Genomic DNA, 12,952 nt, shown 5'->3' on the forward strand with positions numbered 1-12,952 from the left:
GGGGGAGCCAGAATAATTGTTATTATTAATGTTCTTCTCTGTGACTCAGATCAATTATAAATACTGAGATTCATGAGAATCGCAGTGATGAGATACAGGTGAAAAGATTCAGGCCTTCCATGGATTTCTCTTTAACTCCCAAACTCTCAGCCAGAGGAGGTAACTTCTTTTGCCCAGTTGGCCTTCCCTGCCTACACTCAATACTCACAAGTGGCAGGTGGGAGGTAGAATCTGGTGGTCATCCTTCCTCTTGCCTGAATCTCACTCATAATCATTCCCATTGTAATGCCTACACACTCCCTCTCACCCTAGCTCCTAGGGGGATGGGTAAACAGCCAGGTTAGCTAGATCTCCCAGCTCTGATTTTTATCTTAAGCCTGGAATCCTCCTTCCCTGAAACAATGCCCCCCACCAAAAAAAAGCCCCGTAAAAATATCCCTACACCTAACAAAACTCAGTAATGGAAGGTGTTTTCTCCCCCTTCTCTTCTCTGGTTCCCTGGAGCTTATTTCACTGGAAGGGAACGCAGGTTGATGTATTTTTAAATGGCTTTGATTTTATCACCTTGCTTAATGATTTGGCACGTTATTTATTAGATGGGGAGCTTCCCAGAGGGGCCTGGCCCATTAACGTATAAATAATGTGGCAAATAGTTCAATAGAGCCGTAAAAAAAGTGATTTAGAAATAAATTGACCTCTGTTTGTTACATGTAAACGAAGGCCCAGGGTCATAATGTATTTCGTGCCCTTAAGCTGGGTTGGTGGGGTTGGGGCGGGAAGGGATGAGTAGGGGGCTAGTGTACACACCGGGGAGATTTTTGGTCACAGAAATTTTCTTTTTTCTCTGCCATGTTGAGGTTGTGGTTGATCAGTGGGGGTGCCCCTGGTGCGTCTGTAGCAAAGTAAGGAGACACCTATGGTCTGGGGCAGCAACACGATTGGTGGGGTTGGGGGGTATGGTTTGATGTGGGGGTTTCCTTCCGGACAAAAAGAAACCCCCACCCCAAACCACTTCCATTGAGATGTTCACCTTCAACCCAGGTATGTGGAAAGACACATTGATGGTTTGAAAAGCAGGAGCTTTCTTGGTGCGTTTGGGTTCCCGTAGTAAACACATTTGATGGGAATCTGGTTCATCTCTCCCTAGTACAATGTGCAGCACATAGTGGGTAGTCAGTAAATATTTATTAAACACACATCCACAAATCTCCAGTGATTGCCGTAGGAAAAGAACAGCACAGTTAATTTTTGAACTAAAGATGAGAAATAATGGGTACAATAGATAACATTTATTGAGAGCATGATATGCATTAGGCATTTATTAATTACTTCACATATATAACCTAATTAAATCTTTTTATTGTTTAAATTGTGAAATGACACATATTCATAAAACTATATAAAGAATATACGTACATTTTAATGAATAATGTGGCATATAGAAATGCCTGTGTGACCACCATTTATTAAAAAGGAAAAGAACATTAGCAGAACCCCAGAAGCCCCCTTTGTGTCCCTTTTTGATCACAATCTTGTCCCTTCCCCAAAGATAACTATCCTGTGTTTTGTAATTAATTAATTAATTATAATATCAATTTTCTGATTTTTAATCATGGTTTTAGTACCAGTGTATGGATCATTAATATCGCTTTGCTTTTTTTGGAATCTTATATAAATATACTCAAACTGTGTATTCTTTTGTGTCTTACACTTTGTCGCTTGTCACTGCAATTTGTTCACTTTCGCTGTTGTACATATTTTATAGTACAAATATACCCTAACTTATCCATTGTACTGTTGATGGACATCTGCATCCTTTCCAGTTTGTGTCAGTTGAAAACAATGCTACTCCGAACATTCTTAAACATGTATTCTAGTGCACATGCAACCACGTTTTATAGGGTCTATACCCAGTAGTGGAATTTCTGGGTTATAGGGTATGTGAACATTCAAGTCTACTTGGTAATACCAAATTGCTTTCCAAAGTAGTTGTACCAATTTTCACTCTAACCAGAGTGTCTGAAATTTCTTGTTGTTCTAGCATTCTTGCCAAACTCTTAGTGGCCTTAGAATTTTCCAATTTAATTCTTTACAATATCATGTCAAATTGGAATTATTATTATTCCCATTTTATAGATGTTTAAACTGAGTATCAGGGCGTTTAAGCAACTTGCTCAAGGTTATATAACTGGTAAATGGCAGAGCCAGTATTTGAATTTGAACTTGACTCCATAACCCAGCTTTTAATCTCTATATTTACACTTTTTTTTATGATGAATACTTGATAGATTCTGGATAAATTATGTAGCAAATATTTTCTGCACACTTTCTTAAACAAATGAAAAAATTTTTAAATGTATTAAATGGATTGTCCATCTTAACGCTTATTACCAACTTACACAATAGGAAAGGTAGCGTGTTTCATACTCGAGGTAGTGGGGAGCATTAAGTTTGAATATTTAATCTTTAATATTAAATATTTGTCGAAAGTATCTGACATGGAGTTGGCTGTAGGATGTCCAGACGAAGCTTCCAGAGATGACCCTGAACATCCCTCTCTATGGGCAGGTGAACTATCTGTAAACAACTCTTGGGCTAGGGACTCCACCCAGGAGCCAGAAAGTCCTTTTTTCATGCTACTTCAACTCCTGCTGCTGTTTCAACTCATTCCCTCTAGTTCATTCTTCCAAAGAGAACCCTTAATATATGATCAAAGGCCCCCTTTCTGGTTTCAGGGTATCATGTTGGCTGGGCAGAGTTTCCAATAGAGTCAGGGCTTTAGGGTGTCTTTCATCCCAAGAGCTCAAAGCCTCCCACGGACATTAACCCATTAATCACCAAACTGCTCTGTGAAGTTGAGAACTAGTCAGTGGCAGCCTCCCCCGCTTCCCAGGTAGAGAAACTGAGTCCATGACTTGTCCAGAACTGCCCAAGGAGTCAGGGTGGAGCCAGGAAACGAACCTAGGTGTCCAGGGAGACCATCTCCTCTATTGTCAGTGAATCAGAACTCCAGTGTTCTATATATTCAGCAGAAAAAAGGACTCACCAGTGAAAGGTGAAAGTTGAGGCCAGTGTTGTGGGACATTAGAATCCAGGGATCACGGAGGAAGAGAGCCTTGCTCATAGAAATGCACATTCCTCAAGACCAGGGCCAAGATTGTTTACTTTTGTATCATGGTTGTACCTGGTAGACTATACCCAATACATAAGAGGCCCTTAGTAACTATTTGCTGAGTGAGTGTATGAATGAGCAAGTGGTAGGATGCCTGAATTTGTCTTATTTTCTGGGCCTCCGCCCCACTGCTGATTTTACCTCCTAACAAGAACATCTTTGGGAAGGGGCAGGAGCATGAGAAATTGAACCTTCAGCCCAACATCTCTGAGTGACCCGTAAGCCTAGGTAGAACAGTGGGGAGAGAAGCCTTAGGTCCACAGGCTGAGAATGGAAGAGAGAAGGGGTGACAGGAGTTCCTGAGACTCACTCCTACTTTGCTTAAGAAGATCTACAAATGAAACTAAGTTTTAAGTTTATTTCAAAAATTCTGTGAGTTCCTGCCCCTCACCTGCCAGCGTAGTCATCTGAGACAGACACCTTTGCCGATTACAGCCTTTGTCCATTTCACGGCAAACAGTAGAGCTCTAGGCCTCATTACCAGATAAAAATATGAATTTTGTTTTCTACAGGTCCTCATCATTTTGGTGATACTCTCCATGGATTCCTGTTTAGAGGAAGCAGTGAACATGTCAATTTAAAATATGTTGCTGTCAGGGTGCCTGGGTGTCTCAGTGGATTAGGCCTCTGACTTCAGCTCAGGTCATGATCTCAGGGTCACGAGATCGAGACCACATTTGGCCTTCTGCTCAGCAGGGCACCTGCTTTCTCCTCTCTCTCTGTATGCCTTTCTGCCTACTTGTGATCTCTCTCTCTGTCAAATAAATAAATAATCTTAAAAAAATAAAACATGTTGCTCTCAATGTGCTCAGAGATCACAAAATCGTAGACCCTTTTAGGACAAGGGGACATCCCTGAGGTCATGGCTTATGCATCCCTGTGTTTTAGTAGAAAATGGCTAACTCAGTTATGGGGTAGATTGGAGGAGTGTTATCTTGTTTAGAATGTTTGTGTATGTGAGACTCCTTATGTATACCTCTACACATGACTACGTGTGTATCTGCAAATCAATTTGCTTGCTATTTGTAGGAATCTCTGTGAGTGAGTGTGTCAGGAGGGAGGAGGTTCCACATTTGTGTAGGCTGCTTTGCTCCCTTTGTGAGAGCCAAATGTAGCTTCTCTCTGTCTGTGGGCCCTCCTTTCCCTCACCCCCGACTAGTGCTAGTTGGCAGTTCCTGAGTAATCTTGAGGCTGGAGTTGAGGATATTTGTTCCCGATTCTTCTCCTTCAGTCTTGATTTCAGCCACCCATCTGATCCCATCCCTGTCCCTAGAAGGGCTCCCTGCTGCCTGCGTTTATCTCCCTGTTTTATGATGTCATTTAATTAGCTCGCACATGGTGGTTTTATGGGACAAACATGGCCTTGTTTGCCTTATAACTGGATTTCACAGCTCTGTGGGGACAGGTCAGGAAATCTTATGCCCGTGGTGTATGTTCAGGAATACTGGATCTTTAGGACCCCAGGAATTTTGGGAATGGTCTGACTTGGGAATGACTCTATCTTTCAAAAACCAGAAAGGACTCACCTCTTACTTCTCTAGTTCCCCATCCCATAGCATGTGAATCACCTTGATGGGGGAAGAGGGAAGGCTGTCCCAACCATTAGCAGTAGGGGGATACCAACTCTCTTGCTGTCCTGAATCTCTGTTGTTCATGCGACTGTCTTACTACTTTTGGCCCATCGATAGAGTGACCACTCATAGGGTAGTTATAAAGCCTCTTAAACTTTGACTATCAGGGAAAGAGATGCAGATATTGTAGGGTATATGCTAAAATAGGGCCTGTGAGCTCAAGGTTCCCAAATGAGAAAAATGGAGAGAATTTTTTTCTTTTAACAGAGACTTGTGGGCCTAGTGGGATGATTAGAGTGTTGATCAAACAGTGTTCATCCAGATGCTAATTAGGGAGTTGGGGTTACTCTTTATACAAATTTATATTGGGAATACAATGTGTTGTTTTGGTTTGTAGTTGCCTTTTTTTTTTTTTTTTTAAGATTTTATTTATTTATTTGAGAGAGTGGGGGTGGGAAGCATGGAGCCAGACGTGGAGCTCCATCCCACAATCCTGAGATCATGACCCAAGCTGAAATCAAGAGTTGGGATACCCAATCGACTGGGCCACCCAGGCACCCCATGGTTGTTTTGTTTGCCTGGTTTGGTCAGGAAGACCTGGGAAAATAGAAGAATGACCTACTTGGAACCATTCTAGAAAGAGGAGTTCCATCTGATTTTCCTATATCTCCAACGAAGGAAACCCTGCCCTCTGCTGCCATGTGTGACAACCTTTTGTGGAAGCAACTTTCCTTCTCCTCTTGCCCACCTCACCGAAGTACCTGTACATGCACACTTAGAAATGTCCATGAGCAATTTCTTAGTCAATATGCTCTTCTTTACTCAGTTTTAGAGAGCACATTTCTCTGGCTTAGTGTTGGTGACTAACCAAGTATGTGTATGTGAAATCTGCACGGGGGCAAGAAGATGGGTGGGTTGGAGGACCCAAAAGCAACCTCTGCTTCTTTCGTTCTCCTTCTGCTCTCCTCCACTGCACTACCTTGCAGGGATGAGATACTCAACCTCAGGAACCTCACTCCTGCCCTCTGTCTGTTCTTCATTCTCCCTTTACTCTGGCTTCCTTCTTTCACATTCTCTCTGCTTGGCCTGTCCCTGCATATGACATCCCTTTGGGCACCTCCTTCTGAAACCCAACAGTCTGTTTTCTCCAGAACCACTGGCAGAAAGATACTAAGAAAGGTAACCTGGAAACAGGTGAGCAGTTGTGGGAAGCAGAAGGGAAACTGCGGCAAGTGTCATTCTGGAGTTGGGAAGGATGTTAGCAAAGAGTAGCAATTGCGGGAATTGTAACAATAAGTAGAAATAAAGATATTCTAATCTCAGATACATAGACTTATTTGACTATCTTAATATGCTATAAATTGGATATTCTAAACATCACTCCCCTTCCAGAATAGTCTGGAACTAGTTTTGCCTAGATGCCAAAGATTAGACCAGATGATTCCCAAACTTTCAGAGGAAGAAAGGACTCAATTTCTGTTTTCAGAATCTACCTTGTTGGGATATTCTTCAGAAAATTTAGCCTATGTCCCTCCTGATGCTGCTTGCAACACCTTACGAGTCTGGTGATGAATACAGTTCCTCCTGACTGTCCCCTCCTCCCTGGGAGCCTGTGACAGCACATCTCACTGAAAAACCATTAGGTTCCCAAAGTGTTGGGACTGGCCCTGGCAGGCCTTTGCCCTTCTGTGCTGTCCTATCTCCGGATGACTTCAGAGAAGGTGAGGGTGGTGTTCACTGGATGCTCCCGCCTCCCCTTCTCTTTCCTCTCAATCGCCAATATATTTTCTCTGACAGTTTGCACAGATAGTTAAGATACCGTGTAATTACCGTTGCATTTGAAAGCCAAACATGATTTATATCTGACAAGCTCAGTCATCTTTGGGATGACTTGGTATGTGTGTGTGTATGTGTATTTGTGTGTGTGTGTGTACCTATGTTGGTTATGTCTTTTTGTGGGATCAGAGTAGATATTGAGCCTTCTGCCTCTCTCCACCACTCAGTTACCTTCCTTTACTGAGTCAAGAAACTGGAGTATATAGAACACTGGAGGGAAGGTGGCATCCCAATTCTCAAGAGACTGAAAATGGGACTGATGTGATACCCAGGACAAGAGTATACACATAGACATAGGGGATGAGGCCAGTGATGGAGATTGAAGAGTGACACCTCATGGAGGGTGACTTATTGACAGACTTTTTTCTGGGGGAGCTGTTGGGGGGAGGGTTGGAAGAGGTGGATTAGCGCTGAAGAGAAAGGAAAGGGGAGTGCCTATGATGGGGGATCGGAGGAAAAAAGACTTTAAAGGTAGAAGGAGAGAACTTTGCAGAGAAGGAGGCAGCTTTGCGTAGTTAGAAGGACTCGTCTGAATGAGGGAGTCATAGGGAAGGGGAGGGTGGGGACGAGGGGTGTAGCAGTGGCCAGAGCGGGGTGGTCAAAACACTGATAATGATGCATCAAACTACTGTTGAGATAGTAGTTTGGGAATTTGGGAAGTGTCTTTGAAAACCCAGATCCAAGGTGGGGTTCTGAGGTGGATTTCCCTGCAATGGGGGACTGGGTTTGAAGAAAGCAGGGGTTACAGTAACTGGAGTGGGGCCGGAAGATTGGAGACCAGGCCCTTCCTGAGTATTGCTTCTGAGCTTTGTGACAGGGGGAAAGGGTAACTCCTTCTTTTCTACTTCCCTTTGAATTTCAGTGAGAGAGCTTAAAGTTGGACAAGAGAAAGGGCTGTATAATTTCCTAAAGCAAAATGTACCACTACCTTGTTTCCTTGCGCTAAAATAGGTTTGGGCCATGAGAAGGGTGCCTGGCTTGAAGGCAGAAAGATGTACAGGAATAGGGTTCATCTTCAGCCCCTGGGGTAGAGTGGGAGTGGGGGTGGTTGGTGTTCTTAAGTTTTGCTCTTGGCGTCTCTGGCTCAGGCTTCTGTCAGTACAAACCTGCATCCCGGCCCCGCCCCAACTGCTGATTATACCCCTTGGGATGCATCATTGCTAGGAAAGCAGATGTGCCAGATGTGACATGTTTGAAAGAAAAAAAAATCCCTTACCTCTGAGCCTTGGGGAGAGCTGCTAATCACCATCTTGCTGCTGCTCATGGGGAGGGCAGGGCTGAGGTGGGGTTGGTGCCAGCTTCATACTCTCCTAGCCCCTCTGCAGGAGGATCTCTAAGCACCTATGGAGCCAGATGTGGGGGAAGGAGACTTGGGAGAGGAGGAAGAGAAACTAAGACCTATATTAAATAGAAAAGATTTTTGAGCGTACTGTAGTAGGTGGGCTGCCAACAAGTTTATTGTTCTGGGGTTGAGCAATTTATGTAAGGAGGGGCTGGTCCCTGTGCGTGTGTGTGTGCGTGTGTATGTGTGTGTGTGTGTGTGTGTGTGTTTCTAGGAATTCAATCCAATGTCATCACTTCAGTTTATCTAGCAACTTCTCTGGGAGGACCCCCATGACTTCTTGAGAGGCTTCTTCTGCTCCATACCCTCCTACTGCTTCACAGTCTTTCCTAGTTTTATTTTCTTCCTGTCCTCAGAAACTGAGCTCAGAACTTGCAATACGTCTTGTCCTTTGCCTGAGGGGAACCTCCGGAGCCTTGCTGACAGATGTCTCAGTCTGGGAAGCCCCAGCATGCTTTGCTTAGTTCCTCTCCGCCAAGACGGCGCCCGAGGTACTGAGATGTCAGGGCCCCAGTGCCTCAGCTACTCCCCTGGCCATTTCCTAACGCTGATGGGATAGAGGAACAATTCCTTTGATAAGACTAGGAAGGGCTTGGGAAAAGAAATACAAGGAGGACTCTTGGGTATACTAGAAAGTTCTCAGTCTGAGGTCAAGGTAAAGTCACACAGTAAGGCACAATGCCTAGGGAATGGACATAATGGTTCTATGGTATCTACAATCCTTAGGAATGTAGTTGACTCCAAAAAAATCTCTGCTCAGATTCCTAGGAGGTGATTCCTGATTACATCTTTCCTTAAGTGTTGACATTTCCTAATTTCTAAACTAGATTATAACTCTTCTAATCTGACCCCAAAGAAAGTGGACCCACCACCAAGACACCTAGGCTAGCCCTAGGACTTTAATACATGTAAATTATTAGAGTTCTGTCATCTCTACCAACTAAAAGTCCACTGACTAAACCAAATCCCCAAGTAGCTCTATCTCTAACCCTATCCTTAATCTTGATCCTGAAGTTAAGCCTAATTCAAATCCCAGTTGTAACCCTGCTTCCCTCCACCACCACCATCTACCCCCTTCATTGCATAGAATGATTTGAGAGTAGGAGGGGCTGGAGAGAACAGGGAAGATGAGGAATGCCTCTGGGGAGAAGGAGGAGGAGGAGATCCAGCCAGAGAGACCTGGAGGAGCCAGTGTGGTATCTGGGAGCCTGGGGCATGATCCCTGTACTTGCCAAGCTGTGAGTCACGACATCATTCTCCATGGCATTTTGTTGGGGGTGTGTCTGGGCTGGCAGCTGGTAAACAGGCTTGCTAAGAATGAGGTGCTTCCCCTCTGCCCCCTCCCTAATTTTGGGACAAGAGAGAAATCTTCTGTCCTGAGGGTCTTTTTCCCTTTTTTCTTTTACATTTCACAAGACTCAAGCAAAGCAAAAGGAAAAACTTGGCGCTTTGTCATTAGTTGCAAGGAGATCATGGAGAGACTAAATTACTAAGAATGCAGAGTCTAGAAGCTACCAGATGTGAGGTGGCCTAGTCCAGCTCCCTGAGCGTCATCCCCCTCAGGGACTCAGAGTTGCTCCATTTTGCCCTGTGCCCTCTCATGACAGGACTCTTGTTCTACTCGCCTCCTCCCCTGTAGTTATTGCCCAAATTCAGATAGGCATCCACTGGAGCTGGATAGAGATCTTTATGGAGGTAAACCTGTGCCTGTGGATGAAACAACAGCTGGAAACACTTGGAACTTTTTCCTGACCCTGGTACCTCTCCTGGGCTAACTTTAGTCATGGTGTATCACTTTTCTGTCTATTTGACCTTTGCTCTTGGGAAGGGAGAGAAGGAGTAGGACACTGATGACTGTTTTCTGATGTTGAGGTATGATTAGGATTATTATTGTTTAGTCCTTGGGGAAGCCAGACAACCTTCAGCCTGACTCTAAACACATGTAGCTCAAGACAGTTGCTGTCCTCAGGGCTCATGAAAGCTCTAGTCCTCCCCCATCCATCCTTAGCCCACATCTGCCAATCCTGCTGTAACCACTGAGCTTGGACTTGGGGGAGGGAGGGTGCCTGGTTCCTTGGTGTATTCCCTCTAGGACTCATTTTCATGACTGAAGCAGAATTTACACTCCTCTCCCATCACAGATTTAGCTCCTCTCCCAGGCTCTTCCACAGGGTGTGGAGGCCAAAAGTCCTCTAAAACCAACTACGAAGTGACGATGGTAGGACTTAACGTACGGTATGTGATGAAAGACCTCTAAAGCTCCATTCTTTGAATGACACACAAAACTCACTTCAGCCAAGCCTAACTCTCATGTGCAACCCACTTAGAAAAGACCGGTGTTCTGGTTTGCCAAGGATTTAAAAAATGCAGTACGATTTAGAAAAAAAATAAAAATGTGTGAGTCAAAAGGGGCTATGGGTCAGAGTTTCTACCTGCTGCCTCCTTTTTCTTTCTCACAATGCTGAAATATGATAGTGATAATAATAACTAACATGTAAACAATATGGTACAGTTCCAGAGTGTTTTCATTTATAACCTTGTATGCTTGGAATTCTGACTCTTATTTTACAGACAAGGAAACAGAATACTTACATGATTTCCTTATGGCTGTGGAACTCGTAAGCAACAGAGATGGCATTTGATCAAAGTCTAGTGAGTGTTGCAAGGGGGGGCTGAAGATCATGGTGTCTAACTATCACAGAAAGAGTTAGGGAACACTTTCTGAAGAATATCCAGAGTGGGGAATACAAAGTGTCTAATGAAATCACAAAAGCCTTCCTAACTCATAGGTTCAGGATAAGATGGTCTTGGTGTGGAGTCCTCCCAAAAATAAGGTATAAGAAACTAAATCTAACCCCAATGTCAAGACAATATTAAGAAAACTGGGGAAGAAGTGTTGTTATATGCAAACTGATAATGTTTTCTTGATGAAATTTTGGATGTTCTAATGACTGTGATTTAGAAGGCACCTCCAGAGACTTCTCTGTCTAGGTCCCCACCTCTGGCCATATAGTCAACATGTGGTTGGATGCCCAGTTCTTACAGACATCAGAGGAATAGGAACCCATGGCAATTTTTGACCCACCCATCAATTTTATCTTGGACTAATCTAAATATCTTTTGCTACTGTTCCTGGGAGTGGGGGTAGGAGATAATACTGTCTGTCTATCTGTCTATCTCTATCAAGATTTGGAAAGTTGTCTAGGAGCTTCCAGTGTAATATCCGCTAATGGGTTTATAAATACTTCATACTTCTTAGGTATCTTCAGCCTAAATAACACCAACTCTCTTGGCCTTTTCTTCTCACATACAGCTTTTGAATAACACCGGTGGCTCCAGGTTTTTCTGGAAGGGCAAGTCTCCAAGAATATGAAGCGTTATTATTTCCTTCTGCTCTGATTTGGGCTGTCCCTGACTTTGCTTCATTGTTGTGAAAACGCTTCCTAACAGGTCTTCCCTCCTTCAGTTCTCTCCCTCGTAACCATCCTAACCACTGCTGAGAGATTTATCTCCCTAAATCATGCCGCTTTTCTGCTCTCTTCCATAGCTGCCTCCTTGAGTGCTTACCATGTGCCAGGCACTTCACTATGTGATCTCTATGCATCATCTAATTTAATCACATCAGCCTTGTGTGGTAGGGACTTTTGTTTTCTCTGTTCAAAGATGAGGAAGCAGAGGCTCAGAGTAGTTACAGAACTTGTCCAATATCTCATGACTGGAAAGAGGCAGAGCTTAGGTTTAAACCCAGACCTTTGCAACCCAGAGTGCATGCTCTCCTAATACTGTCTGCATATTTTTAAATGTATCTGTCAAGTGTCCTGGTGGCAAGACCTGCGATACCTGTCATATCAAGCACCGGAACACCACCCTATTTAGTAATGTTCAGTAAATGCTGGTTGATGATTATGATGATGTGGGGAAAAAAGCAGTTCTTGGTGAAGAAGGGAGAATGGTAAAGGGAGAATTTTGATTGTGATGATCCAATTTGCTAACGAGAACTTGGACTTCTCGCTCCATGTGCACCTTGCTGACTCCATTTCAAGAGCCCCTGCTGTGCACAGAGCCCTCAATTCGGTGGAGGAATTGTCGAGGGACAAGACTTGGTTTCTGTCCTTTGGGAGCTCCCAAACCAATGGAGATCCCAGACACAGGCATTTTTACTGAATTTGGATGACTGTTGCAGACTTAGATACCATCCAACGAGAGCTTGGAGGCTCTGTTTTGCAGGATGGCCGAGGATATGGTAAAAGAGAGACTATAGATACTCTTCGGTGGCTCCAGCTGTCCTTCGAGATACAGAGCCTGGCCGTGACACAGAGAATTTGGTTGGCCTGTGTGGGTTGCCTCCACTGTGTGGTCTCCAGTCTGCCACTCAGCAAGGTAAATCGTGCCAGAGATGATTTACCCTGGAACAAGGTAAAGAGGCTGAGGGGATAGGAAGAAGCTCCTTATAACCACAGGCAGCAGAACTGATACTACAACTAAAGTCTCAGATGAACCCACCCAAATGTGTTGGCCTCATTGGGACTGGGGGGCTGGATAGATGGCACTGCACCCATGTCAGAGTGACTCCAAACCTTGTGTGCCCCTTGAGTCCTCACCTCCTGCACTTTGCTTAAGCACATGTTGTGAAGCAAGAGCTGAGATCTTAAGTTTTGGGGAAAGTGAGGTGCAGTGTCACCTGACAAATGGGTGAGTCCCCCCCACCCAGTTTACGAGCCCAGGGTGGCTCCCTCTTAACACCCTCTCTCTCTTTATGGACCTGCCGCAATCTTTGATGTCTTCATCTGGTGAAGTGGCGCAGGGGGAGAGAGAAGCCAACCTCAGCCAAAGAGGTTGAGCCAACCCTCAACCAGGGTGAGCCAACCTCACCCTGCCCACAGTAGTGCCTGGGCCAGGGAAGGGGCTCCTGGGTGGGGGTCAGAGATTTAGCATGAGGAGCAGTGGATTGGACAAACTGAGTGTCCTTTTAGATCCGTGTCTCTTTGGAAAACATCAGTGGTATATTCAGTCTCTTTCATGGCGTTAGAA

This window comes from Mustela erminea, chromosome 6, assembly GCF_009829155.1.
Source record: "Mustela erminea isolate mMusErm1 chromosome 6, mMusErm1.Pri, whole genome shotgun sequence".
Classification (NCBI taxonomy): domain Eukaryota; kingdom Metazoa; phylum Chordata; class Mammalia; order Carnivora; family Mustelidae; genus Mustela; species Mustela erminea.